A 27,781-nucleotide genomic window follows, 5' to 3' on the forward strand; every position below is an offset into this window, starting at 1 on the left:
AGATGTGGCCACCTGTTGTGGAGAAGCCAGGTCACCTTCCTCTGCTCTCTCTTGCTTGCTCTCATTTGCTGGTGGCTTTGTAATTAGGAACAACGCACCATGGGCTGAAGGTTGGGGAACTCTGAGCTGGGGGTAGGAGTGTCACAAAAGAGGGGAAAAAGGTAGCTAAATGCTGATTGAGCACTTAAAATTTTTTAATTTGCGATTTTTCTTTATGTATTTTGGAACCTGTAATTTCCCCCCGAACTCTCAGATATTTCCTAAGGCCCTGAGAAGCTCACGGGCCCTAGGCACTATGCTTGTAGAGCCTGTGAGATGGGGACTCGGAAAGGAGTGCCAGCCGGGTTCTGTGATCTTCTCTTCTTAGTTTCTGCAGTCCCCACCCTTCACATCCACCCAGGACTCCCTCAGTCAGGGTTGACTGCACGGTGAAAGGATCACGGAGTGACTCAGACTTGCTGAAAATGACAGACAGTTTAGCAAACATTGAGTCATACGATCTCATCTTATTCAAGTCCATTGGAAAACAGGTTAGCAAATCAGGTTTTATTGTCCTGTCAGATTCCCTTTCCCTCCCCACCCTGTAGGCCCAGGCCAGTGTTCTTTCACCACTTCTTTCCTAATTAACATCCTGGTGTGAAAGGAATGCTGTTCATCAGGACTCCACTCCCATAGCTATCACTGATATGAGGGCTCCTTTCTCCTGCTCAGAACTCCCAGCTCAGGAATCCACCTCTCTCAGGCGAACATATCACAAATATTTCTCTACCAGAATAGCTAAAATTAAAAAGACTGACAACACCCAGTGTTTGCAAGGATGCAGAGCAACTGCGACTCTGATATATTTGCCGGTGGGAATGCAAAATGATACAGTCGCTTTTGGAAATCTGTTGGACAGTTTCTAATAAAGTTAAATATATGCCTACTCTTTGGCCTAACAATCCCACTTCTAGATATATATCGAAGAAAAATTAGTGCATATGTTTACGAAAAAACTTGTCTAAGAATGTTCATAGCTACTTTATTCATCATAGCCAGAAACTAGAAGCAACCCAAGTGTTCATCAACAGAGAAATAAAGAAATTGTAGTATATTCATACAATGGAATACTAAGCACCAATAGAAAAGACGGATGACTCATACATGTAACAATGTGTATGGATCTCAGAAAAATTGTATGGAGCCAAAAGCTAGGAATTCACATGACTCCATTTACATAAAGTTTGGAGACAGGCAGAACTACTCCATGGTAACAGAAGTCAGAACAGTGATTATCTTTGTGGGAATATTGACTAGGAAGAGGCACAGGGAGCCTTCTGGAGTACTGGAAATATATTTAATCTAGGTGGTAGTTACATGGATGTATAAACATGTAAAAATCCATTAAGCTGTACACTTAAGACTTGTATGCTTTATTGTATGTGTTATACTTCAGTGAAAAAGATAAAAAGAAAAGGTAAAAGAAGAAAATGATCACATGGACATCAGCAGTTCTATAATTTAAATGTTTTGTTAATTCTGCATCCAGTCAAATTAGATGTATCCCCAGTTGTGTGTATGATGTTCAGGAGAGAATGGAAACCTTTTGTACTTTTCCCCTCTGTGCTTTGTTACATCAAAGCATTAGGAAGCTAATATGTTTCCCCTTCCAGGAGGATTTATATGTTCAAAGGAAAACCATTGGGAGAAAGTAATGATTAACACAAAGGAATGACCGGTTCAATGGTGGGCTTTCAGCCATCAGTAGAGGAGGTATTTCAGGTCAAGGGAGGGTCAAGGGAAGCTCCTAGCATATTCCACACTGAATGGGTAGAAGTGAGCAATAAACTCCTGACAGTCATTTCTGCTGATCTACTGGTATGGTCAACAGCCTTTGGTGTTCCGCTTCTGTGATGGAAAAGTCAACTGGCTTGTTTCCAACAGCTGAGAGGAAGTGTTTGTCTCCTGGGGTCAGTCTTTTCCTTTAAAGCTGGGGGGGGGAGGGTGGGTCTCTCGAGCAGCTTTCCATCTGCATTGAGAACGTGGACAGAAAGCAGGAAAAAGAGAGGCCAGGATAGAGGATGCTGAAATGAGGGTGAAAGTGGAAAATCACGGGAGAAAGTGAGTACAGGGCAGCGCCATGGGCAACAAACAGAAGACACAGCAGGAGCAAGGAGAGGGGAAGGGAACCCGGCAGAGTGCAGTGAAAACGCAGTCGGTGTGAGTGGACGCGACCCCGAAGCCAGGGCCACTGTGCCCTTGGCACCTGCAGCCTGTGAATCTCTGTGCCCCTCGGGAAGCGGCTGGGTGGGCGAGCTGTCTCCTGGCTTCTTCCTCTCAGACTCTGAGCTCGCCCCTCCCTCCACTGTGCCTACAGCATAAAACCTCATCTGATCACATTAATCCCCAGATTAAAATTATCTAATAGCTTGACATGATCTCTTTAAAAAGTCCAAGCTTCTTAATATGGCTTACAAGAGCCTTTCATGACACATCCCCGCTCGTTCCTCCACCCACATCTATTTTGTGAATAATGAGTTAATGTGTTAGTAAATTTTAGTTACAATCCTGTTCACAGAATCTGGCTGTCTAGTTCCACTTGAAGAATCCTAGGAGGGTATCGACTGTATTTACCCGGCCCAACTCCAGGAGAACACTGTGAGAGAGCTCCTGAAACAGGTTCCCTGCAGGACTTGATCCCTCCAGCCGGGACGACCTGCACCCTTCCCTGCTGAGTGGGCGCAGGAAGTTGGGATTGCCTAATTGAGGTTTGGATAAAGAGATGCATCCTCACCCTCCGACTCTCATCCAGGACCCTTGTTCTGACAGAAAGTTCTCTCTTCTACCTTCCAAATCCTGGCTGCCCTTCAAGACTCACCTCAAATACCACCTCCATTATAGCCCACTCAGGCTCAGGAGTAAGGTTTTCTGGTATTTTGGCAGCAGACCTGGTCTGGGGGCAAAAGGAAGATCTTAGGACCAGAAGCTGACAGGCCTTGGGGTGGTAACGTGAGTGGGTGCTAGTGGCCTAAGGTCCAGTTTCCAGGGGCCAAAAGCAGACTAACATCTTAGTCTCCATAAGCATCAGTCAGTAACCTGGAGGGTCCAGCTTCCTGCTGGGGCAGAGAGGCAGACGGTTCCAGCAGAGGGCGACAGCTGAAGTTAAGGGACAAGTCTCGTCAGTGTGGCTCCAGGTAACCAGCTCCCTTAGAGCAGGACCCCACCTGGGGATGTGGAACTACAATTCCGATTCCGAAGCCTGAGGGAAGAGGCAGGCAGGAGCAAGGCAAGATGTCAGGGCCCCAGCCTGGATTAGGAAAGTGACTCAGATCCCAGCCATGCAGGCCAAACGGACCCACCAGGGAGAGCTCAGAGAAGGTGGAAATTCCACGGGCCCCAGGTGGTAAAGTCCCATGGACACTGCCGCAGTGAACCATCAACAAACTATTCATTCCAGCCTGACCAGCTGTTAGTCATCCCAGCTACAGCTCAAGGACTAGGTAGGGCTGAGCTTGATGGAGAGGGGTGCTGTGAGCTGCAGCCATTCTGGGCCGGGAGAGGCAGGTGCTGAACCTTCTCTGGGAACCTGCCCCACGCACCCCGCACCCCTCAACATAGTTGCTGGTGCCTCTCCTCACTTTTTCTGTATCCTCCTACTGTAAGTAACCCCTGCAGCATGTAGCAGAGGGCCAGGCACACACAGTGAATGTGAGTTAAGTTGGACTGAATTGCATTTAGGTGCTTGGCAGTGCAGGCCTTGATGTGGGCTCTGCTGTCTAAAGGAACCCTTTCCCTTGTGTCTTATATTGCTGATCAGGACGGTCACTTCCCATTCTCCTGGGACCCATAAAGAAGTGGAGGACAGTACGTGTACCCCACACCCGCCTTCCTCTGCCATCTCCGGGTTCAGCGCCTCAGCCAAAGTGATCTATTCCTTCTTCCTTTCTGCCCCTAACATCAGTGGAAAAACTTGATCTGGTTGCCATGGAGACCAGCCACTGACTTCAGAGTGCCTGTTTATTAAAGATGAAAGTAATGCATGCCTGGCTGATCTGAGCAGCTGTCAGAGAGAGATTCGGCTGTTAGCAAAGAAAGTCACTAATTTCGAGGCATAATCACTCAAGAGGGAGACGGCCCCCCTTCATCTTCCAAGTGGAGCTGAGCACTGTGGGTAAGATCTGCCCCAGCAAACATTTCTTGTTCGGGTTTTTTGTTTGTTTATTTTATGATTAATATGGTAACTGTACTTCTTTTCCCCCTTATTTCCTACTAAAATATATAGCCTTTCAGTCGTGTGATAGATTAATTCGGCTTTGTGGGCAGGCTGAGGAAACCCAAACCCTCTCATGACGTCGTTTCCTTTGGAAAACGTATTCTGAATTCCATGCCACCTACTTTCCAATGAGCTTGTCTGTTTATTCATTCAACAGTCTCCACCAGGTGTGTGAGAAGAAAAGAGGTGGTGTTGAGAGACACAGAGAGCAGACTTGTTGTGTTCTGTGTGTGCCTGGACAGATGGGAGAGAAGCGGGCGCCTTCCCAGGGAGACGATACATTCGAAGAGAGGTGGGGAGTCTCCCGTCTCCCAGCCAAAGGAGTTGTGTGATCAGAAAATCAGTCCATTTGCTTCTGCTTTTTGTTCTTTTCATTCGTTCAATGATAAAATCTGAGAGAAAATTTGAATTCCGAGATCCATTATTTTGATTCACCAAGTATTCTCTAAAACCGGCGGAGCAAACTGGGTTAACTCCTGCTTGGTTGTAAAGGAACAGCACGGTCCCCACTGCAGCGCTTTAAGATGAACAAACCGACCAGGGAGGCTGAGTGTCCAGAGAAGAGGCAGCTGGTAGCTGGTCCTTACGTCTAGAAACAAAGATCTAGCCCAGCTGTCTGGTCAGAATCCAGCCAAGTCTCTCATCCTTTCTGACCTCAGTTTCCTCATCTGAAAATGAAGTAATGAGCAAGCTGATCCTTTCCAGTTCTAAATTTTCTTTCGTTCTTGGTAGGGATTGTAAGTGTAGGTCTCCATAAAGAGAAAGGGCTCCTAACCTTGGACAGCTGAGCAAGGGTTAACTCTGGGTCTAGGTCCCTGTGAACCAAGGACAACCCACGCCTCTGGTCAAGGGGGTGTCAGGCCAGGGCAAGTGCTTGTTTCTAGTCTCTCTGCAGCGATGGCCAGGCATTTACGTGGTGGTCTAGGCAGCAGCTTCCACCCCGCTTCTCCTGAGCTGCCTGGTCCGTGGGAACAAAGAGTTTGCAGCTAAGGAATGGAGGTGGGTGTTGTCAGTGCCTTCAGAGCCCAGATCTGCCTGGAGCTCCAGGAAGGAAGCCTCTGGGCAGACAGGCCTCAGAAGTGCCAGCAGCCACCCCACTGAAGCTTTTATTTCTCACCCTCTCCATTCGTAAGGCGAGCAAAACTGCTGTCTCATGTCACTGAAATGCCTTCTCCTGAGCTCTTGCTGGAACCATGTTTCTCCAAAGGACATGCATGGGTCTTATGTTTACATGTTTCACTGAGAGAAATTTGAATCCCATTCATGGGATGCCAAGGCAAGTCATAACACATTTTTTACACATTGATTTAAAAATTTTTTATGCCAATTGTATAAAACAGTAGGGAAAGGGAATAATATGCATTCATTCATCCATCCATTCATTTAGCAATGACTTATTGTAGGCACTTACTATGGGCCAGGCACTGTTCTAAGTACAGACCTGCCCTCAAGGGGGATACATTTATTTTTCTTAAAACCAGCTTTATTGACATGTAATTTCTACACAATAAATTCACCCATTTTAAGTGTAAAGTTTGATGCATTTTTAAATTTTTAAATTGAAGTATAGTTGATTTATAATATTGTGTTAGTTTCAGGTGTATAGCATTGTGATTCAGTTTTTTGTTTCTTGTTTTTTGGGTTTTTTTGAGTTTTTTTTGAAGATTATATTCCATTATAAGTTGTTATAAGGTATTGGGTATAATTCTCCGTGCTATAGGTAAATCCTTGTTGCTTATCTATTTTATGTATACTAGTTTGTATTATTTTTTAGATTCCACATGTAAGTGATATCATGTAGTATTTGTGTTTCTCTGACTTATTTCACTAAGCATAATATTCTCTAGGTCCATCCATGTTGCTGCAAATGGTAGTATTTCATTCTTTTTTATGGCTGAGTAATATTTCAGTGTGTGTGTGTGTGTGTGTGTGTGTGTGTGTGTGTGTGTGTGTATTCGCAAGCCAATTGTCTGTTGATGGGCACTTGGGTTGCTTCCATGTCTTGGTTATCGTAAATAATGATGCTGTGAACATTGTGGGGCATGTATCTTTTTGAATTAGTGTTTTTATTTTCTTTGACTATATACTCAGGAGTGGAATTGCTGGATCATATGGTAGTTCTATTTTTAGTTTTCTGAGGAAACTTCATACTGTTTTCCATAGTGGCTGCACCAATTTACATTCCTACCAATAATGTACGAGGGTTCCCTTTTTGCCACATCCTCTCTTGTATTTACTGTTTGTAGACTTTTTGATGATAGCTATTCTGACTGGAGTGAGATGATACCTCATTGTGATTTTGATTTATATTTCTCTAATAATTAGTGATGTTGAGCATCTTTTCATGTGCCTGTTAGCCATCTGTATGTCTTCTTTGGAGAAATGTCTATTCAGGTCTTCTGCCCGTTTTTTGATTGGGTTGTTTGTTTTTTTGATATTGAGTTGTATGACCTGTTTGTATATTTTGGATATTAACTCCTTGTAGGCCACATCATTTGCAAATATTTTCTCTCATTCCATAGGTTATCTTTTTGTTTTGTTGATGGCTTCCTTTGCTGTGCAAATGCTTTTATATTTGATTAGGATCTATTTAATTTTGCTTTTATTTCTTTTGCCTTGGTGGATTGATCTAAGAAAATATTGCTCTGATTTATGTCAAAGAGTTTTCCCTATGTTCTCTTCTAGGAGTTTTATGGTGTCATGTCTCACATTTAGGTCTTTAAACCATTTTGAGTTTATTTTTGTATATGGTGTGAGGAAATGTTCTTTTTTAAAAATTTTTAATTTATTTTTTGGCTGTGTTTGGCTGCGCGCGGGCTTTCTCTAGTTGCAGCGAGCAGGGACTACTCTTCATTGTGGTGCATGGGCTTCTCATTGTGGAGCACAGGCTCTAGGTGTGAAGGCTTCAGTAGTTGTGGCACACGGGCTCAGTAGTTGTGGCACACGGGCTTAGTTGCTCCACGGCATGTGGGATCTTCCCGGACCAGGGATCGAACCCATGTCCCCTGCATTGGCAGGTGGATTCTTAACCACTGTGCCACCAGGGAAGTCCTGTGAGGGAATGTTCTAATTTCATTGATTTACATGTAGCTGTCCAGCTTTCCTAGCACCACTTGTTGAAGGGACTGTCTTTTCTCCATTGTATATTCTTGCCTCCTTTTTTGTCGATTAATTGACCATAAGTGTGTGGGTTTATTTCTGGGCTCTCTATTCTGTTCCATTGATCCAAGTGTCTGTTTTTGTGCCAATACCTCACTGTTTTGATTACTATAGCTTTGTAATATAATCTGAAATCTGGACGGGATATATCTCCAGCTTTGTTCTTTTTCTCAGGACTGGCTTGGCAATTTGGGGTCTTTTTATGATTCCATATAAATTTTAGGATTATTTTTTCTAGTTCTGTGAAAAATGACATAGGTATTTTGATAGAAATTGCATTAAATCTGTAGATTGCTTTGGGTAGTATGACAATATTAATTTTTCCAATCCAAGAGCATAGGACATCTTTCCATTTCTTTGAATCATCTTCAGCTTACTTCATCAGTGTTTTATAGTTTTCAGTGTATAAATCTTTCACCTCCTTGGTTAAGTTTATTCCTAGATTTGTTTTTGTTTTTGTTTTTTGAGGTGTTTTTAAATGAGATTTTTTCCCTTTCTCCTTCTGATATAACCACCACCACAGTCAAGATATAGAGCACTTCCATCACCTCAAAAAGTTTGCTTGGCTGCTTTGCAGTCAATCCCCTCCCCCCACCCTCAGCACCTGGCAACCACTGATCTGCTTTCTATCCCTATAGTTTGCCTTTTCTAGCATCATATAAGGAACAGACTTTTCAATAGCAAATACAGCTAAAAAAATAAATAGGCATGTGCACTCCCAGATGAGGCAAGAGCTTTGAAATGGGACACACAGACTGTGCTATTGGAGCACAAAAGTGATGTCAAGAAGGGACTTCCAAGCTGAGTGCTGAAGGCTAATAGCAGTTAATCAGGTGAGGAGGAGTGAGAGTAAGAAGTGTTCCAAGCTGTGGGAATAGGGACACATGAGGCCAAGAGGAGGGAGAGTGCAAGGCAGGTTCGTCCAGGACCTAAAAGTTTTCATAGCTCAAGGTTGGGGTATGAGGGGGTAGGAGTGGTAAGTCAAGAATCCAAAGAGATAAACCTTCAAACAGAGAAGGTCTTGTTTGGTCCTTATTCCCAGATGGAGGGGGGGCCATTGCAGGATCTTAAGCAGGAAAGTGAGGGGATCAGAGTTGTATTTTAGAAGGATCACTCTCTCTGCATGTAGGAAGCATGGCAGGCAAGGCAGGAGGCGGAGCCTGATTAGGGGCTGGTGCAGTGATCCAGGTGAGAGGTGCTAGCAGATTGGGCTGGGGCAGTGGCAGGTGGTGGGAATGAAGAGAAGCAGGTAAATATGGGAGAGATTTAGGAGGCAGCAGTAAACAGACTGGGTAACTTACTGGAAGTGGAGCGAGTGAGAGAGAAAGGCATCAAAGAGGACTCCGTGGCTTCTAGATTGGATGCCTGTGAGGAAGATGGCGGCATTCGCTGAGACAGAGCACGGTCAGTGGAGCAGGGCTGGAGGGGTGGGGAGAGGAGACGACGGGCTCTGCTTGGGAAGCGTTGAGTTTGGGGGCATCTAGGAAAATGACTTCCACAGTTGGATATGTGTGTAGAGCTCAGGAGAGAGATCCTCACTGAGATTTCTCTGTAAACTAGCTTCTGGGTTCTTCCATAGAATTGACCTACAAAAGAAGGACTAAAGGTTTCATCCTGTCAAGTGGAACATTTGTTCATAGGACTAGAATTTGCTTCTTGTGTAGTTAGGTCTAGGGAGATTTGTTCCCACGTTAGGAAACTTATAAAATCTGTGAAAGTGTTACCAGCTTCCAATGAATGACCTTTGCCCCGCTCCCCTTTCCCAGTACAACCCGGGAGTCAACGCTTGAGTATCTTTTTGATGAGGAAGCAGAAATGGAGTGAAGTGAGCACACCAAGGCCAATCATACCTGAGCTTTCTAATCCTAAATTACCCAGGGGCCTGGATGTTATATGTTCCATGACGCTGACAGTATTTGGTTGCATCTACAAAATGAAGCCCACAGACATGTTTCAATAAACTGAGTGGATTAGAGGGTCAAAAGAAACCCTTTTCTCTTCCAACCTCCTTTTCTCTCTCAAACTGAAAGACATTAAGGAAATTCATTTCAATTTTGTTGTTGTTTGTTCTGTTTTGTTAAAGGAAGGCTGGAGAAACCTAATCCTAGGTGCTGCCATTGAGGCAATGACACAGAACTATTTTGGTGCGGGGCAGAGGTTATAGGTTATTACAAGATATTCAATATAGTTCCCGTGCTATATGGTAGGTCCTTGTTGTTTATTTTATATATAGTGGTGTGTATCTGTTAATCCCAAGCTCCTAATTTATCCCTCCCCGACCCTTCCCTTTGGTAACCATAAGTTTGTTTCTCAGAAGCAGATAGTATTTTCTCTCATCTCAACAAGAACTCGGGCGACCGTGATTTTATCAGGCATGCGTCATTAGTCAGCTTATCAAAGTCTCACATGGGACTACCCTTAAGTGATCTGTGTTTCAAAAGTACCTCTCCCCTCTCCCTCCATAACCAAGAGGACGAGAAAGGGCAACTCAGTCCCTATGCAAACACCGTGACTCCTGAGACCGTGACTCCTGAGACCGTGACTCTCTTGCCTGCCTGAGAACTCTAGTGTCTTACATGTTTGGTTCTTTCTCTCCTTTGCACTGACATTCAGGCCTCGTGGCTGTTTATCAGCTGTCTGAGGCTATCTTAATAGATTTTTGCTTTCATTTATAACATAAGTCACACTCTTCTTGCATCTGTTGCTGCGTTTTCCAAAGGAAATTCAATACCCACTTTTCTCATTATTTGCTCATCAGCTTGCTTACTCATCAAAAGACCAATGCTATTTGATAGTTCAGAAGATTATTTTCCCTGTTAGGTGATGTGTCTAAGGGAAGGGGAGCTGGCCCCAGCGTCAGGTGACTGAGTTTTGTTCCCAGTTCTACACTTGACTCAATACATGCCCTTGGGCAAGTCACTAAGCCTCTTCGTGCTGCGGTCTCTGGGGATGAAATCTGCCAACTGCATCATGTGGATTTGAACCTTAGTGGCCTCCGGGATAAAAATACAAGGGAGCCAGGTGTCCATGTGGGCTCAAACTGATGGGAGGAGAATGACCACAGGACCTCAAAAATGTCCTTGAGCAGCAAATTCTGCAACAGGGTCAGGCCACATCAGTGTCCTTGGGCATTTGTCCAGTGGCCTGTGGGGTCAATTCTAGCACTTGTATTTTTCCAGAAAAAAGAAGGAACTGCTTTAACCTCCCAGTTTGTATATCCTGTCTACTCCGTGTCCCCACGCCTCTGTACTTCCCCCGCCACGATGCTCACTACTGATTGTTGCTATTTGCTTGATCACTTGCCTCCTGGATTGGAAGCTTCTCGAGGGAGGGGACCACGTCTGCCTCTTGCAACATTGAACCCTCTGTATCAAGCACATGCCTGGCAAATAGACGTTATGCCAGAAATATTTGCTGAATGGATGAATTCAACCGCAACAGAGTATCCCACTTCTGCATCACTGAGGTTGCCCATTCCTAGCCAAGATGTGGTGGGATCTGATGAACCCCATCTCCCCACAGTCCCGCCGTGATGTAATAATGAAAGTAGGTCTCAGACCAAGTGCCGTGACACACACATACATATTTATCAGTAAGAAGATCTAAAAATGTTCAAGCAGCTGGTTCTGTAAGCTCAGAGAAGTCCCAGCCCTCTGACCTTTTAGGTGCTCCGTCCACACTTTACATGAAAGGTTCTCTTGAGAGTGACAGGGCACTATTCTAAAGACCAGATTTTAGTTAGCATCAGGCAACCAGAATTGTCTGAATCCATGGCTGAACACAGGACAAGTTCCAAATCATGCCTCTGATGCCATTCTGAAAGGTGACTGGTAAAGGTCTGGCTAGAATCTTATTCTCAGCTTACATAAGAGTAGACGGAGAGTATAGCTCTGATGTTTTAGCCAATGCTCATGTCTTGAACACCATTAAGGTTTAACGGTAAAAGCCCACGTGTAATATCCTTTATGTTAATTAACAGATCTCTAATTTTGCCAACAGAAGCCATTTCTATCATTCATTTTGCTAATTAGCCAAGCTTCTGATTCCAGATAAAGATCGTTAAAGCACTTGTGGCAACAACCTGAGTAAGTTTTTTATGGTGAACTAATGGACGCAACAGAAGTCCCTGAGACTTTTAAAGAGCAATTAAAAAGGTCCATGGGGACTTCCCTGGTGGTGCAGTGGTTAAGAATCCACCTGCTAATGCAGGGGACACGGGTTCGAGCCCTGGTCCGGGAAGATCCCACATGCCGCCGAGCAACTAAGCCCACGAGCCACAACTGCTGAGCCCGTGTGCCACAACCACTGAAGGTGGAGCACCTAGAGCCCATGCTCCACGACAGGAGAAGCCACTGCAATGAGAAGCCTGCGCACTGCAACAAAGAGTAGCCCCCGCTCACTGCAACTAGAGAAAGCCTGTGCACAGCAACAAAGACCCAATGTAGCCATGAAAGTAAGGAAGGAAGGGAAGGGAAGGGAGAAAGAAAGAAACAAAGGTCCATGAGACCCTGCTCTTTGAAAACGAAGAGAAGAGCAGCTGGGCCCTGGAGCTTTCCCCCTCACCGTTCTTAGTGTGCCTACCAACCCTCTGGGGGATTTGGTCTACTCGCTGGCTTCCTCAGGTGGCTCTCAGTCTGGAGGTTGTAACTGGGAGTAATTTAATTTACCTTCTGAGTTCCCTTACAACCTCTTTAGCTAAGTAGGTAATTTTGAGTCCCAGAGGAAGATATCAGAGGGGCCCCAGAATCTTTTGGTTCTACTGACCACTTGGAAGGTTCCTCACCTTCCTCCCTTTTTTCTGATAAATACTCACAGCAAACGTCAGTTGACACGTCATCTGTCATGGCTGCCCCGATTCTGTACAGACTGCTGCTCCCTCCTCTCTGGCCTCTGAGCTCTGGACACGGATGCACTGCCGACCCTCCGTGCCGGCCGGGAGCCTGAGCCACGTCACAGGTAGAGGTCTCAAGTTATTTGTGCCACTACTGACCCTTGGTGTTATTGCAGCTGATAAGTGTCCCCAGAGTTGTATCAGTGTCCTCCCCTCCACGTACGCAGGCGTGCCCCACGCAAATTCCGTAAGAGTTGGCCTCAATCTTGCGTGTCTGCTTAGCACTCCAGTTCCTCACTGGCATTAGTGGTTTGCTCTGAACTTAGACAACACGGAGATCCTGCCTTGCTCTGGTTGCTCCTCCCTATAGGACTAGAACCTACCTTGGTTATGATATAACCAATCACTGGCTGTCAGCAGACCCATCACCCAGAACCATGTTATCCTGCCTGACCGGCTGCCATGAGCCCATTTGGGTACAATACACAGCCTGAAGCTGCTAACTCCTCTGGATATTGCCCTCCTGGCTGCCGCTGGGGGAGGGAGCCCTGCTGACAAGGGGTTCCCCTACTCCCCATCCTACCTGGTTATGGGTTCGTTCTCCCCACCACCACCTGCGCTGCCAAGCTTGCCCAGTGAATTTGGCTTGTAGTGTTACCACAGCAGAGGGTTAATTTTATATGCGTCTCTCTCCATGGTGAACAACTTATTCACATTATCTGTCATTCCCACTAACCCTGCTAGGGGAAACCCAAATGAGCAGCTGTAAGTGGTTATGCTTTGTCCCGTATGACCCCACCCCTAGAGCTGATCAGTTCAGGGTGGACACCCAACCAACAGGCAGCCAATCAATAGGCTGGTCAGCAGCTCATTTCATAACCTGGCACACACATGTATAAAAGCTGGGTCAATCCCCATTTCTTTCTTAGAAATGTAAACAGGGAGATGTCAAGAGAAAAAGACTTGGTAGGATGTTTAGAAACAAGAAAATAAGAGCTGAGGCCACAGTGAGTCATAATGAGCCCAAATTACAACATACTGAAACTATGAGAAAGCAGAAGTGATGGAGGAGAGAAGAGTTTCAAGCCCAGCAGAGACTGAGCTATAGGTCAATAGGCATGACTCCTGCCACAGAGCCCAGCGGTCTCCTGAAACTAGAGTGGCTTCGCAGTGCCAGGAACTTGCCCCCTCCAATGCCTGTCCCTGGCCGTCCATGAAAGACCAACCCCATTAATGCTCCACATGTAATTTTACAAAAAAAAAAAAAATCCTCCTCCTGAGCTAGCCGGCCTGAACCTGCTCCTGAGGACCGAGAACACCTCCACCCCCCCGCAGCCTTTACTGTATCTTCTCTGTAGGCAAAGATGGCGGCATGTATCTTTGTAGCTCTTTTCCCCTAATACAACGCATGGTAAATACTGGCTTCTCAGGAAATGAATGCTGATTAAGAGAATTTTTGAAAACCCAAATGAACAGACAGGTTTATGCAATTATTGTCTTAGGTTGCAATACCTTCAGTTTGGCTCTCTCAAAGTTGAACAAAGGATGGCCATGTTTCCTAGCACCCACTCCCCTTCCCCAAGCCTTTCCTATTCCATGAGATTAGAGAAACACTGCTAATTTTTAAAAATATAAATCCTTAATCAGATTTAAAAATCTCCCTTGAGAAGGTAAATTCTCCTATCTTATTCTCAACCTAGTTTGTTGAACTAACCAACACACAGAGACACACGGAAACAGACACGGATAATAAACACACACATGCAGAGGAATTGTTTTGATTTTAGATGGTACTCAATATTTTTAGTACCCAATTTTGTGGTTCCAACTGATTCATCTAAAAATTAACCAGAACTGGTTTGAGATCATCTTCCCCTTTGGAAGTTATTTATCAACTCACTCTATTGTAACTTTGAAGGACAGTTAATTTATTATAAGGAAGCAGTAACCTTTTTTTTCCATAGAAATAAAAATTAGTTTGGTTACATGGAGAGCTTATAACTTGGAGCTATGGAAAATTATTTACTATAGGAGGAACATGTAGCGCTCCCCTAATACAATGATGAAAGCCACGATCCCCTCCGGTGGCTGTCAGTCTACTGGTGGAGGCTGTTCTCTCTGCTTTTCCCCACCATTCCCGGAGCAGAAGTAGCTTTCACTACGCACGGCCAGTGGTAGCTTTCACTACGCACGGCCAGTGGTAGCTTTCACTACGCACGGCCAGTGGTAGCTTTCACTACGCACGGCCAGTGGTAGCTTTCACTACACATGGCCAGTGGGCTTCAGGAGAGGGGGGACAGGGAGGGTCGTGCTTGACAAGAGTCAGCAAATGTTTACTGCAAAGGGCCAGATATTTTAGGTTCTGTGGGTCTTACAGTCTCCATCACAACTACTCCAATCTGCCCTTGGAGCACAAAAGCAGCCACAGACAACATGTAAACGAGTGGGTACTGATGTGTTCCTATAAAAGTTTATTTCTGATCCCTGACATCTGAATTTTATAAATGTTCAGGAGCCACAAAATATCCTTTTGATGTATTTTCAGCCATTTAGAAATGTAAGCGCCATCCTTACCTTGCATGCTGTACCAAAACAACATGAGAGCATAGATGCAGGTTTGAAGCGCCTGCTTCCTGCCCCGCCTGAGTGCTGGGGGTCTGGGGTATAGAATGGGTGCCTCAGATACATGTGTGGGTAGGGGCTCTCAGGGCGGAGAGGACTTGGGCTTTCCTCCCAGGGTGAGCCCTGGGGAGGCTGTGATCCCCCTGTGGAAACGCCACGTGCCCCTCGGCACAGGCGCATCAGAGCAACAGCGGCCGAGGGACAGGCGCGGACGGAAGGGCCCGGCTCCAGCTCTGTGATAAGCGGCCAGAGCGCTGAGAGCAAAGCATCAGAGCTCCCGGGGCCCCGTTCGGAGAGAGTGTTGCGGGGTGCTGTCTGGCAGCCCGCAGATTCAGAGAAGGCTGGGCTGAGAGGAGCGACCTGCCCGGGCCCACAGCCGGAGGCCCTGGCAGGACAGGGGACCTCAGCAGGGACGGCAGAGGCAGCGGCTGACGCCCAAGGCCCTTGTGGCACGAGGCTCTCGGAGGAGGAGAAGCAGCCTGCTTCCACTCCTCCGGGTTCCCCGGAGCTGATGAGGGTCAGGGGAGAAGGGCTCTTCTTGCTTGTGCTAGAGGGACCGGGGGGGATTGCATGTTCTGAGCTTGCCAATGCCAGAACTGAAACTGAGCTAGGATCCGGTGTGTCCTCTTAGCAGCAGTATCTGCCGAGGACATTTTTATCCACACACAAGGAGGGATGTTGAAAAGCCACAGCCACCTCTCACCATAGGACAAGGGGGGCTTCCCAGATCAGCTGCAGGATACCTGGCCACCCAAGGGGCTGCACATTCTGTCTGAGAAAGGGGTCACCTGGCAGTGGCAGGAAACCCAGCCAGCCCTGGTGTGCTGGACGCTTCCGGTGGGGCAGTCACTTCACCCTGGAGACAGGGGGCCTCAGGGAGAAGCTCCCCGTTCTGCAATTCAACATCCTAGACTCAGCAGAGCTCTTGTGAGCAGGGCTGTGGTCTCAAGGGGGTTATTCCAGAATCCCCTCAAGGTACTTGTTTAAATTCAGAGCCAGAATGAGCACCGGAAATGATGCGATTGCCTGCCATTCATTCACTCTGCTGAGAAGCAAAGCTTTTGGTTTCTTTATGCCTCAGTTCCTTTACCTGCCTTACGGTTATGTCATATTTATTTAATTCTCCCAGCCCCTCCTTACGAGATTTGTTTTCTACTGCTGAAATCCAGTCTGCAGAAACTAAAAGCTCTACAGTGGATATGAAATTTATAGAACCACTGTAGTTTGACATCTCAGATGCTTTTAAAAAAAAAAGACAAGCATTTATTTCTACAGAACTGAACTTGCTAATTCAAGATAACTTCTGCTTTAAAACTCAGACTCCTCTGAATAAATAGTCAGTTTCTGGATTTTTTCCCTCCCCCTGGTCCACCTTCTCCCCGGAGGCCATCCCAGTTCCTGTGCAGAGGGAGAGAGGGCACTGCAGCCCCCAGGCATTGGTGAGAGGGAGTTTCTTCTGGCTTATTGGCATCCTCTGCCCCCCCACTGGCATCAACTCAGCCAGAACTCGTTACGTCTTGTCCTCGTGGGCTGGGATCCACAATTCATGCCCCCAATTCCGCCACGACCTCCAGCCAGCAGGCCTCCACATTCACATTCTCTTGATCTACATCTCAGATTCTTTTGGCTCTGGAAGTGCTTGGCCACTTGGGCACACTTGGTTGCTTCCTCTTCCCCTTGCTGGGGAGTGGGCGTCTCTGAAACACTCCCTTGCCCCCTCACCCAGTCACTGCTGGTGCCATGCCAGTCAGAGCCATCTCTTTTTTTTTTTTTTTTTTTTAATAGGGGTGAGGAGAAGAGGAGGCTGCTTTTTTTTTTTTTTTTAATTTATTTATTTATGGCTGCGTTGGGTCTTCGTTTCTGTGCGAGGGCTTTCTCTAGTTGTGGCAAGTGGGGGCCACTCTTCATCACGGTGCGCGGGCCTCTCACTATCGCGGCCTCTCTTGTTGCGGAGCACAGGCTCCAGACGCGCAGGCTCAGTAGTTGTGGCTCACGGGCCCAGTTGCTCCGCGGCATGTGGGATCTTCCCAGACCAGGGCTCGAACCCGTGTGCCCTGCATTGGCAGGCAGATTCTCAACCACTGCGCCACCAGGGAAGCCCAGAGCCATCTCTTATATGCTTGCAGAGCTCCTGGTCCACACCCCGGGAAGTGAAGCACAGTTCCCTGCATGCTTGGTTCCTCCTTGACCAACATGGGATTTTTTTATCGCCCCACCTCCCCAGACCCAAATAAGGAGGCATGGTGAGAACAGGGTTTGGGGCCCATTCAAAGATATTCATTCATAGCTATCTTAATTTCTTCTCACAATTCTGTCATTTCAGACATATCAGGTCTTGGATTGCACAACTTAAATTATAAAGATATCAACTCTCTCCAAATTAATGTATAAATTCAGTGCAATCCCAATCAAAATTCTAGTTGTAGTTTTTTTTTAGAAACTTAATATACTTATCCTAAAATGTATAAGGAAAAATAAGTTTCACAGATAGCAAAATCAATCTAGAAACAGAAGAATAAAGGGGGGGAAATTGCCCACCAGATATTGAGACACTTACAAAGTTGTTTTTAATGTGGCAGTGGAGTAGAATCGAGAGTGCACTGGTAGCCCTGTGTTTACCTGTAAACTTCATCTAACATAGAGGTGGCACCACAGATCAATAGGGGGAAGATGGATTGTTTAGTAGGTGGTGGTGGGAAAACAGGCAGTGAAAGAAAGAATGGAGAGAAATAAAGTTGGGTCTCTATCTAACCCCACATACAAAGGAGATTTCCAGTGGATTAGAGACCTAAATACAAAAGGTAAAACTATAAAGTTAAACAGGTGAAAAGCGTGACCTGGGACAGGTAAAAATTTCTTAAACCAGACTTAGAAAGTACAAACCACAAGGCAAAATGATAGATCCGATTACATCAAAATTAAGGGTTTCTGTTAATGAGCGGCACCACAGTTGAATTGAATTTAAGAGATTGGTGACAGATTGGGAGAAGAGGTTTATGGGTTTATGATGTCTAGAAGTGACAAAGGATAGACATCTAGAACACACAAAGAACTCCTGCAATTCAATTAGAAAGGAGAATACACCAAAAGAAAAATGGGTTAAATATATAAACAGACGACTTACGAAAGAGGAAATCCAAAGGCTTTACAAGTATGTGAAAGAAATTGCTCATTGGTAACCAGAGAAATGCAAATTAAAGTAATGATGAGAGATCACCTTATATTCGAAGGGAGTAATAAGCTATAAGGCTTGCAGCTACTAGCCTAGCATATAGCTAGAAAGCTGGGTAATGCCAAGTGCTGGCAGGGTGTGGGGATAGAGATTCCTCTTGCTGCTGGTGGGAGCACAGGTTGGAGAATTATCTGTCAGTAGCTAATCAAATTAAGTATATGGATACCTTATAACCCAGCAATTCCCTTCATGGCCTAGGTCCTTTAGCAGTTCTCACGCATGCCCATTAAAGGGACACGTAGAAGCAGAAGTCAATCAGGGTTTGTGGGGCTTAAAGTTTATATAATTGGGGAACACTATTTGAGAAAAAGAGTACAGATTATAAACATAAAAACTGGGGACAGAGCTTTGAAAAGGATTTGTGCAGGTGAGAAGTCTCAAAGCTTAGGCTTGATCAGCCTCTCTGTGAACTTGTCTCTGTATATGAGCAGGTTCACTGCAATGTTGTGGGCACAGTGGGGAGTTGAAATCTTCTAAGCCAATTGTGTTATCACACCTATGGGCTCCTTGGGGTAAGTAACAGGTGATACGATCTCAGCATTCTTTTTAATATAAAGACATCTACCTAAACTTAAAAAAAGAATGAAATCCTCCGGTAGGTAATGGAGATCCAGATCCCCCAAAAGGCTCAAATAATCTCCTGTCACTTAAGCCTGAGGGCTACTGGGTGTAAATATGCAAACAGACCCATAGAGATATAGTCAGGAAGTCCCCATGCCCCTGGCATAGCAGGAATATTCAGTCATACTTGTAGAGCGACAATATTTTGCGATACTTCCCAGCTTATTTCTTTTTAGAAATGCCTTTCTAGTAAGGAGAGTGCTTGGAAGAAGGGGGTCTCTGAGATTCCCTGGGGTGTGCTGGGGCTTGCTCTACTCTGCAGGCTGAGGGTCTGGGATGTGGCCCTGGACAGCATGCTAAATTCCTCTGCTCCAGTTTTCTTGGAGGGACAGTGGAAGCTGGAAACACTGGAGTCCTCTGAGAAGCAAGGTACCCAGAGAACAGGAAGAAGCTAGAGGGTGTTGGCTTCCCCTAAGCGGAGCTGGCTCTAGAGGTCACTACTTAGGGGACCAGAATGTGCCACTCCAAAATACACCACTTTGGCATAAGGATTATTTTGAGCTGAAGACAATTGAGAAACAGCAGATGCCAAAGAAAGCTCTCTGCCCTCTCCTTCTATTTGCCTAAAAGCAAGCTTAGACTCCTTACTACCAGGGACTCTTATCGGTCCAGAGACAACAGGAGAGGAATCGACTTACTAAAGCAACCCTTATCTTCTATTAGTTTCCCCCATGTATTCACCTTCCCACAAGTTTGCTGCCCTTGGAAGCCTAAAACCTATTTTCTTTGTCTTGCAGCTTCTCTACAAATTTATTGATCTTTGTTAAGATGCTATATAAGCCCAAGTTCTAACCACCCCTTTGAGTTACGAATTTCTCTCGTGCGTGCGTGCGTGCGTGCGTGTGTGTGTGTGTGTGTGTGTGTGTGAGATGCACATGTTAATAAGCTCTGTTTGTTTTTCTCTTGTTAATCTGTCTTTTGTCAGTCTAGTTTGCAGGGCCCCAGCTGGAAAACCTAGGAGGGTAGAGGAAAAAACGTTCTCTCTCACCTACACTACACACACACACAAATAAAGAGTGAGTAGGAGATGGTGCAGTTATGTGAGTAAGAGTAACTGCAGAAGCAGGGGCAGCCAAGGTAAGACTAAATGACCCAGCAGGGACCAGGCTACATTTCTGTGGCTGTGGTTGGTGTGTACCTGGCTTATTTGACACCCAGAACAGATACAGTTTTGTCAGTACTCACTTCAAGGGCAGACACTGTCCTGTCTTTCTAGCCTGTTCAGCCTGGGGCTTGAGAAGGTGTGTCTGGGGGAGGCCCCATTGGAAGGAGTAGAATGTACACACCCCCACACTTTTATCCACCTTACAGGGGCTGCCTGAGAAAACCAAGCACCAGATTGTGTCAAGGTTGGTGAGAGGGTACATGCTAGGTTTTTAGAGCCTGTTCTTAGTCTCTTCAGAAAGATTTAAGAGGATCCCACTTGTTATGGCAGGAATGCTTGTTTCCCCCCAAAATTTATATGTTGACATCCTAATGGTATTAGGAGATGGGGCGTCTGATTACGAGGTGATTAGGTCATGAGGACGGAGCCCTCATGAATGGGATTAGGGCCCCTTCCACCATGTGAGGACACAACAAGGAGACAGCCATCTGCAAACTGGAAGAGGGCTCCCACCAGAACCCAACCGTGCTGGCACCTTGAGCTGGGACTTCCAGCCACCAGAACTGGCAGCAGTGTATTTCTGCTGGTTAGAAGACGCCCAGTCTACGGTACTTTGTGACAGTAGCCTGACTGGACTAAGACACCACTGCAGAAAGGAGCATTCCTGAAGGCGGTGCAGGGGACCATAACTTGCCACCCCAAAACGTGTCTCTTTGGCACGTGGATTATTTCAAGCTGAAAATATGTAAGGCCCAAAAGACTCAGAAAGAACCTTTGCCCTTCCTCTTAACTGCCTAAAAGAATGTAGACAGAGGACCTGGTCCTCTAACTACATCATGATGTAGATAACTACATTATGAGCTAGATGTGTAGACAGGAAGGAACCTAGTAATGTCTGTTTATTATCATTCCTCTCTGTGTCCCATTGCCTCTGCCTGGCCCAGGAAACATTTGTTTACCCAACATTTGCTCTACCATCTCCATGTGAACTGCCTTCCTCCCTTTGAATCCCTAACCACTAGCCCCAACTTCCTTTTTTGTTTTTAGCTGAAGATGGTGTTTAAGGTGTGGCTTCAGCCATTTGGCAAGTTACTCAGTTTTCCTGGGTCTCCCTCATGTATGCATGTCATTAAAATTCATGTGACTTTCTGTTAATCTGTCTCATGTCAGTTGAACTCTTAGACCAGTCAGTAGAGCCTAGAAGGGTAGAGGAAATTTTTTTTCTCCCTGACAGCTGCCTGCAGTGGACCCAGTGGTCATCCATGCCCTGGGGCTAGTAGGGTCTGTGATAGTGCGTGTAACAGAGCACCAAGGAGGCACCCGCGGCCATCCTGGGTGGTGCTCAGGACAGATGGTGCACTCTTGTTGAAGGGCTGTCACGGTGTGTTGTGAGTCTGTGTCGTGTGTGTGTCTGTGTGATGTGTTGGGAGGTAGCCATTGCTGCTTCAGCTCCTGAGGATTCACCTGAGGCTCAGAGCACAAGGTCAGAGAACCAAATCCAGCTGCCACCTGCTGGTGCAGCTGAAGTATCTCATCAGGAGCTCAGCCTGCCGAGAAAGAGAAGCTGAGCAGAGCTGGCCAGAGTTACCAGAGCCCAGAGAAGGGCTGGACTCTGGCTTAGGAGCTGACGGCATTAACTGGTAATATTTCACCTGGGACTTGCCTATCAGGTACGGAGAAGGAGGAAACCCCAGGAGCCAAAGTGGAAGAGAGCTATTTTGTGATCCCATTGGGGAATCCTGAATGGGTGATGGGCTGTAGGGCCAAAATGGTGCAAGAACATGGAAGAGGAATTTGGGGTCAGGTTGGCAAGGTCCTTGAATGCTTGCGAGCCCCAGAGTTTGGGCAATGAGAAGCAGCAGAAGATTTTGAAAGAAAAGAAGGGGGGAATTAAGTGTTTTAGAGCTACAACTCTGGAGTGGGGAAGAGGGAGAATGGGGGAGGGGAGAAGCTGATTGAAAGCAGCAAGACCTGTTATGAAGGTGTCTACAGAAGTCCCTGGGAGAGGTACCCAGGACCTGAGCTGGGGGCACAAGGATGGAATGCCCAGATCCCCACTAAACCTGGTGTGGAAAAGACGAGAAAACAGATCAATATAATCAGTCATCAGACAGAGCCATGGGGACTACGGTGAAGCACAGACAAGTACCTCCCTGAGCAGGGAGCTCAGGAATATTGTAAAGAGATGGGGCATAAGCTGCATTCTGGAGGATGATCGGGAGTGAGCCAGGCAGGAAGGCCAAGCAGAAAGCGTTCTGGGCAGGAGGAACAGCACGTGTGAAGGCACAGAAGGCCCCAAGAGCACGGGGCCTCCGGGGAACTGCAAGGGATTTGCTGTGTGTGGCTGGCGTACGGGTGTGAGCCGGGAATGTCAGTGGGGCTGGTTCACAGAGGGATTGCACGCACCTCACATGGCTCACTGAGGGCAAGTAGGAGTCACTGAAGGTCACAGGGTTGAAATTTGGGTCTGGAGCTGACAAGTCAGGTTATGGCAGAAGATACAGACTGGAGGGTCATTGTAAGCAAATAGCCGTTTAGAATAGCTAGAGGAAAACGCCCACATTTCTTCTCTCGGTGCTGTATTCTTTAAATTCTATTTTATGTGGCAATCAACTTACTGGTACTTTGCCCACAGTCTAGATAATTACTAAGTGTATAATTTTTGCCAGTTTGAAATTAACCTGTTCTGTGGAGGAAATTGCTTGCATAGAACAACCTTCAAACTTTGTTTCTATCCTGGCAGCCCCACCCTCAGAGGGTCTCAGGATATGCTGAATTTGACCGTGAACTAAAGCCCAGGTGGGCTACTGAGCCACAGGCCAAGGCTGAGGAGGGGGGTGGCTCCCGCCTTCACAGCGGGTTCTGGGAAGAGGTTCGGGGCCGTGCTGCTCCAACTTGGGTCTAGGCTCTCTCAGAGCTGCTCAGAATTCAAAGGGTCCTGCTGGGGCAAATTGTGGAAAAGCAGAAAAGTGAGAGGAATGGGAGCGATGAGGCCTATTTCCTGCCAGTTCCGTATTATACATAGGAGTCGAAAAACTTTTTTTTTTTTTTCTTTTTTTTTAGCCCATAAGAAACTCAAACTCAGTGAAAGGGAAAAAACCTTGGCATTGCTTTAGCAAATTTCAAGTAGACTCCACATTCCACCAGAACGATCTAGAATGAATTTGCTAGCTTCTTCTATATTGCAAGTCGCATTCCCCGGCAGGCCAGCCTCACTTGGCAATAACACATTTAAAGAGAAACTGCTTCATCTCCGGGTTCTGTGCTCCAGGCTTGCTGAAAAGAGGAATCAAATTAAAATAGGTTTCGAACTTTTAAAAACATTAAAATGGTGGGCTCAGTTTATGCTAAAGTGTAAATGACTAATAACAATTGAAAATGTTATTTCTATGGAGATATTGGCATTTTGCCAGGCTCAACAGCCAGTGGAAGAGATGCAGCTTAAAATTTCTTGCATCTTCCAGATGGGGAAACTATGTGCGCTTGTGTGTGAATCCCCCTAAAATTAATGTATTTATTTAATACATAGTTATTGAAGTCTATTATAGCAAAGCCTTAGTGAACTACGGGGATGGATATAAGTACACAGGAAAGAATTCACACAAATGGGGAAAATGTGGCCTGGAAAGTTAAGTAAATGTCTTGCCTGAGATTACCAAATTTACTTCTGCCAATCAATTCATAAATCACTCAAGTGTTTATTGATTATTTCAAGATGTGCCTTTCATGATACAAAGAACCAGTGAGGAATATTGGAGAAATGTTACTCAGTCTGTGGCCTGAATTTACAATCTAGTTCAGGTTGCAAAAATAATATACATGAAGCAATTAGCCAGGGAGGCAAAATAATCAGTAATTAGGTGTTAAACTGTGTGGTATTAAAAAAAAAAAAAAAGTTAGCAGAGAGGAAAATAGGCCTTAGCATGGGCATCCTCACTACCTCTGCTCACACACCACACATTGGCTTGTTTTTGTCTTTTGAGGAGGACACGTTTTTTTTTAATTCTAGAAAGTACAAAGAATAATGTAATAAACACCTGTGTTCCCGTTACCCAGAATTAACAAATGTTGGCAAATTTTCACTTTTGTTTCAGACACTGTTTTATATGAAATGAAGAACATTTCTTAAATTTGACATTCCTTGTTCCACTCCCCAGCATTCCACCTGTGGGGTTCATCAATGGGGCTTCTGTTGATTTTCAGTGCTGAGTAATGGTCCATTGTGTGACTAGAACACCTTTATTCATTCTGCTATTGATGGCCATGTAAGTTGTTTCCATTTATTGGCTATTGCAAATAATCCTGCTGTGAACATTCTTGTACACATCTTTTGATGCCCAAATGCACTCGGTCCTCTTGGGTATATACATTGGAGTGAAATTGCAGCCTCATGGTGTATGCATCTATTCAACTTTAATAGATATTGCCAAACAGTTTTCTAAACTAAATAGGTACATTGTCACCAATACTCAGTACTTTACTAAGTTTTAGCCTTTTAGTGGGTATATAGTAATATCTCATTTGTACCACCGTGATGACTAATGAGGTTAAGCTCCTTTTCACATATTTTCAGTCATTTGAATTTCCTCTTTTGTGAAATGACTGTTCAAGTGTTTTGCCCATTTTTCTATCATGTTGTCAGTTTTTACTTGCTAATTTGTAGGTCTTTATAGAGCTTGGATACAAGCTCTTTGTTATACGTGTCACAAATAATTTCACCCTCTTTGTGGTTCTCTTAATGGTGTCTTTGGATGAACAGACATTCCTGATTTGGGGTGTTCAATTTGTCAGTCTTTTCCTTTATAGTTAGTGCTTTACAATTCCTGATTAAGAAATCTTTGCCTACCTCAGAGGATATAAAATTATTCTCTTATGTTATTGTCTAGAATCTTGATTGTTTTACTTTTCAAATTTATATCTACAGTCTACCTGGAATTGATTTTTAGTATGGTGTGAGACAGGGGTCGAATTTCAATTTTTCCCATCTTATTGATCTAGCACTATGTATTGACTTTTTTTTTCAAATGTTATTTATTTATTTATTTATTTATTTATTTATGGCTGTGTTGGGTCTTCGTTTCTGTGCGAGGGCTTTCTCTAGTTGCGGCAAGTGGGGGCCACTCTTCATCACAGTGCGTGGGCCTCTCACTATCGCGGCCTCTCTTGTTGCGGAGCACAGGCTCCAGACGCGCAGGCTCAGCAACTGTGGCTCACGGGCCTAGTCGCTCCGCGGCATGTGGGATCTTCCCAGACCAGGGCTCGAACCCACGTCCCCTGCATTGGTAGGCAGATTCTCAACCACTGCGCCACCGGGGAAGCCCTAGCACTACATATTGAAAGGGCCATTCTTTTCCTACTCTTCAGTGCCACCTTTGTCACAATCAAGTGTTCATCCAAGTGAGCATGTTTCTGGATTCTCTCCTTCCTTTCCTTTGGTCTATCTGTCCTTGGGGCTTGACTTCACATTCCAGATTTGTCCCACCAAGGGCTGAGGAATCTGGAATATTTATTCCCCCACTCCTCTTACTCATTGCTTAAAGGTCGCCCCTGGGGACATTGACTCTCTAGTACTGCTACCCTGCTCCAAGGAAAGCCCTTAGGGTTCACTTCCCCACTCACACGGTGGTGGTAGCAGCATATATCTCCTTGTGGTTATAGAACTGAGAACTTTAGTCTTGGGTTGGCTGTTGGCCAGAGGCCACCCTTGGCTCTTAGAGGATGCTCATGGTTCTTCGTTACTTGGGATTGCCCAACTTGGCCACTTACTTTTTCATAGGGAAAGGAAAACTCCAGTACGATGGGCACCGCAATTCTGTGGAACATAATCACATAATCATGTACACATAATCACATATATCTTGCCACCTTTGCTCCATTCAAGTCACAGGTCCCACACTTACAGGGAGGGGCATCCCACAAGAGGAAGAACACCAAGAGGCAGGAATCATGGGGCCACCTTAGGAGTCTATCTGCCACAGAAGGTATGGAAACTATCTACCAAGCTGAAGGTGACCTCCAGGGTGTGCCAAATAGATATTGGCAAGACACTTTCAGGGCCTACTCTATATCTATATCCTAAACTTGCCTGAATTTCAGAAGTATATACAACAGGCTACTTAATATCTCCTCTTGGACATCTAATAGGCAACTCGTCCTTAACACGTCCCAAGCCAAACTTAATTCTACTTTTTCACACCACCAGTTAACAAATAGAAAAAAAAACCCTTGCATTCTTCCATTTGCAAAAATCCTAGGGAACTTCCCTGGTGGCCCAGTGGTTAAGACTCTGTGCTTCCACTGCAGGGGGTGCGGGTTTGATCCCTGGGTGGGGAACTAAGATCCCGCATGCCGCATGGCGCGGCCAAAAAATTTTTAAAAAAACATCCTAGAGGTGTCTTTGATTTTTCTCTTTTTCTTATAAACTGTTGGTTCTGTCCTCAAGATATATCCAGAACCTGACCACTTTTTTACCACATCTACAGCTTTCATCATGGTCCAAGCCACCGTCATCTCTAGCCTGTTTCTATGCATTGACCCCTGTAGTCAGCGGTTAGAGGGATCCCGTTCCAATGTAAGTCAGAACATGGCAGTTCTCAGGTCAAAAATCCCTCAGTGGTCACCCAAGTTTCCCAGAGTACAAGCCAAAGACCTCACATGCCTACACACCCTATTGCCCCTCACCCCAACCCCCAGCCTCTTCCCCACTGTCGTCTTCTCTTCCCTCTGCTCCAGTCACACTGGCTGCCTTGCTGTTCCTTGTTCACTCTGAGCACATTCCTACCTCAGAGGCTTTGTATTTGCTGTTCCTTCTACTAGAACACTCCTCACCCCCATAAACACAGAGACAGGGGGTCTCTGCTTAAATGCTAGTGACGTCTTCTCTTACCACGTGACATAAAACAACACGCTATCCCCCTTACTCCACTTCATTTTCCTCCATAGCAGTTATCACACAATGTGACATATTGTGTGTTTATTTTCTTACTTATTATTTTTCACCCTCCATTAAAATGTCGGTTCCATTAGGTTAAGGACTGTCTTTTTAATTCATTATTGTATCCTCTAGACACAGCCTAAAACAATGTTTCACATGTAGGAGATGCTCAATAAATAATGGTTAAAGGAGGACTTCCCTGGTGGTGCAGTGGTTAAGAATCTGCCTGCCAAGGCAGGGGACACGGGTTTGAGCCCTGGTCCGGGAAGATCCCACATGCCGCAGAGCAACTAAGCCCGTGCGCCACAACTACTGAGCCTGCACTCTAGAGCCTGCGAGCCACAACTACTGAGCCTGTGTGCTGCAACTACTGAAGCCCGCGGGCCTAGAACCCATGCTCGACAACAAGAGAAGCCACCGCAGTGAGAAGCCCGCGCACCACAACAAAGAGTAGCCCCCGCTTGCCACAACTAGAGAAAGCCCACGCGCAGCAAAGAAGATCCAATGCAGTCAAAAATAAAATAAATAAATAAATAAATTTATTTTTTAAAATTATAATAATAATAATGGTTAAAGGAATGAATGCTGGGACCTTAGAGGTCATCTGGTTCAGTCTCAATTCAGAGAAGGGACCAGGCTGCTACATGTATAGTGAGTGGTGGAGATGGGACAAGAACCCAGGTCTCTTTTTCATTGCTCTTCCTATTCTACGACTTTTTACTCATCCGTGGAAGCTCAATACTGATAACTGATAATTAAGAAAAATAATAGGGCATAGTACCGAACGTGTTCCTGAACATTTTGCCAAATAAAACTATGCTGTTCTTTTAATCTACTAACTTATTGTCCAAAGCAAATGTCAACAGTGAGTGGAAGGGGGCGAGGCGTCAGTTATTATAACTGTTAAAGCAGCAGGTTACTGATCAAGTGAGTCATTGTCCTACCCCAGGGAACAATGGTCTGAGCTGTCTGCAAAGGTAAATGACTCTGGTAAAGAACTTGGTTTGTTCCTTCACTGAACAGGT

The 27,781-nt window shown here is 45.5% G+C and overlaps 1 protein-coding gene across 1 annotated transcript in view; it reads left to right on the forward strand.

The window, feature by feature from the left end:
- The first annotated feature begins 3,538 nt into the window (after positions 1-3,538).
- The window catches only part of RTN4IP1 (reticulon 4 interacting protein 1), a 148,466-nt gene continuing 124,223 nt past the window's right edge, over positions 3,539-27,781 (forward strand). The window contains exons 1-2 of the mRNA XM_059941490.1: positions 3,539-3,637; positions 3,941-4,150. The gene's annotated coding sequence lies outside the window, so the exon portion shown is untranslated. The remainder of the gene's footprint in view (positions 3,638-3,940; positions 4,151-27,781) is intronic.

Source organism: Balaenoptera ricei, chromosome 12, assembly GCF_028023285.1.
Source record: "Balaenoptera ricei isolate mBalRic1 chromosome 12, mBalRic1.hap2, whole genome shotgun sequence".
Taxonomy (NCBI): domain Eukaryota; kingdom Metazoa; phylum Chordata; class Mammalia; order Artiodactyla; family Balaenopteridae; genus Balaenoptera; species Balaenoptera ricei.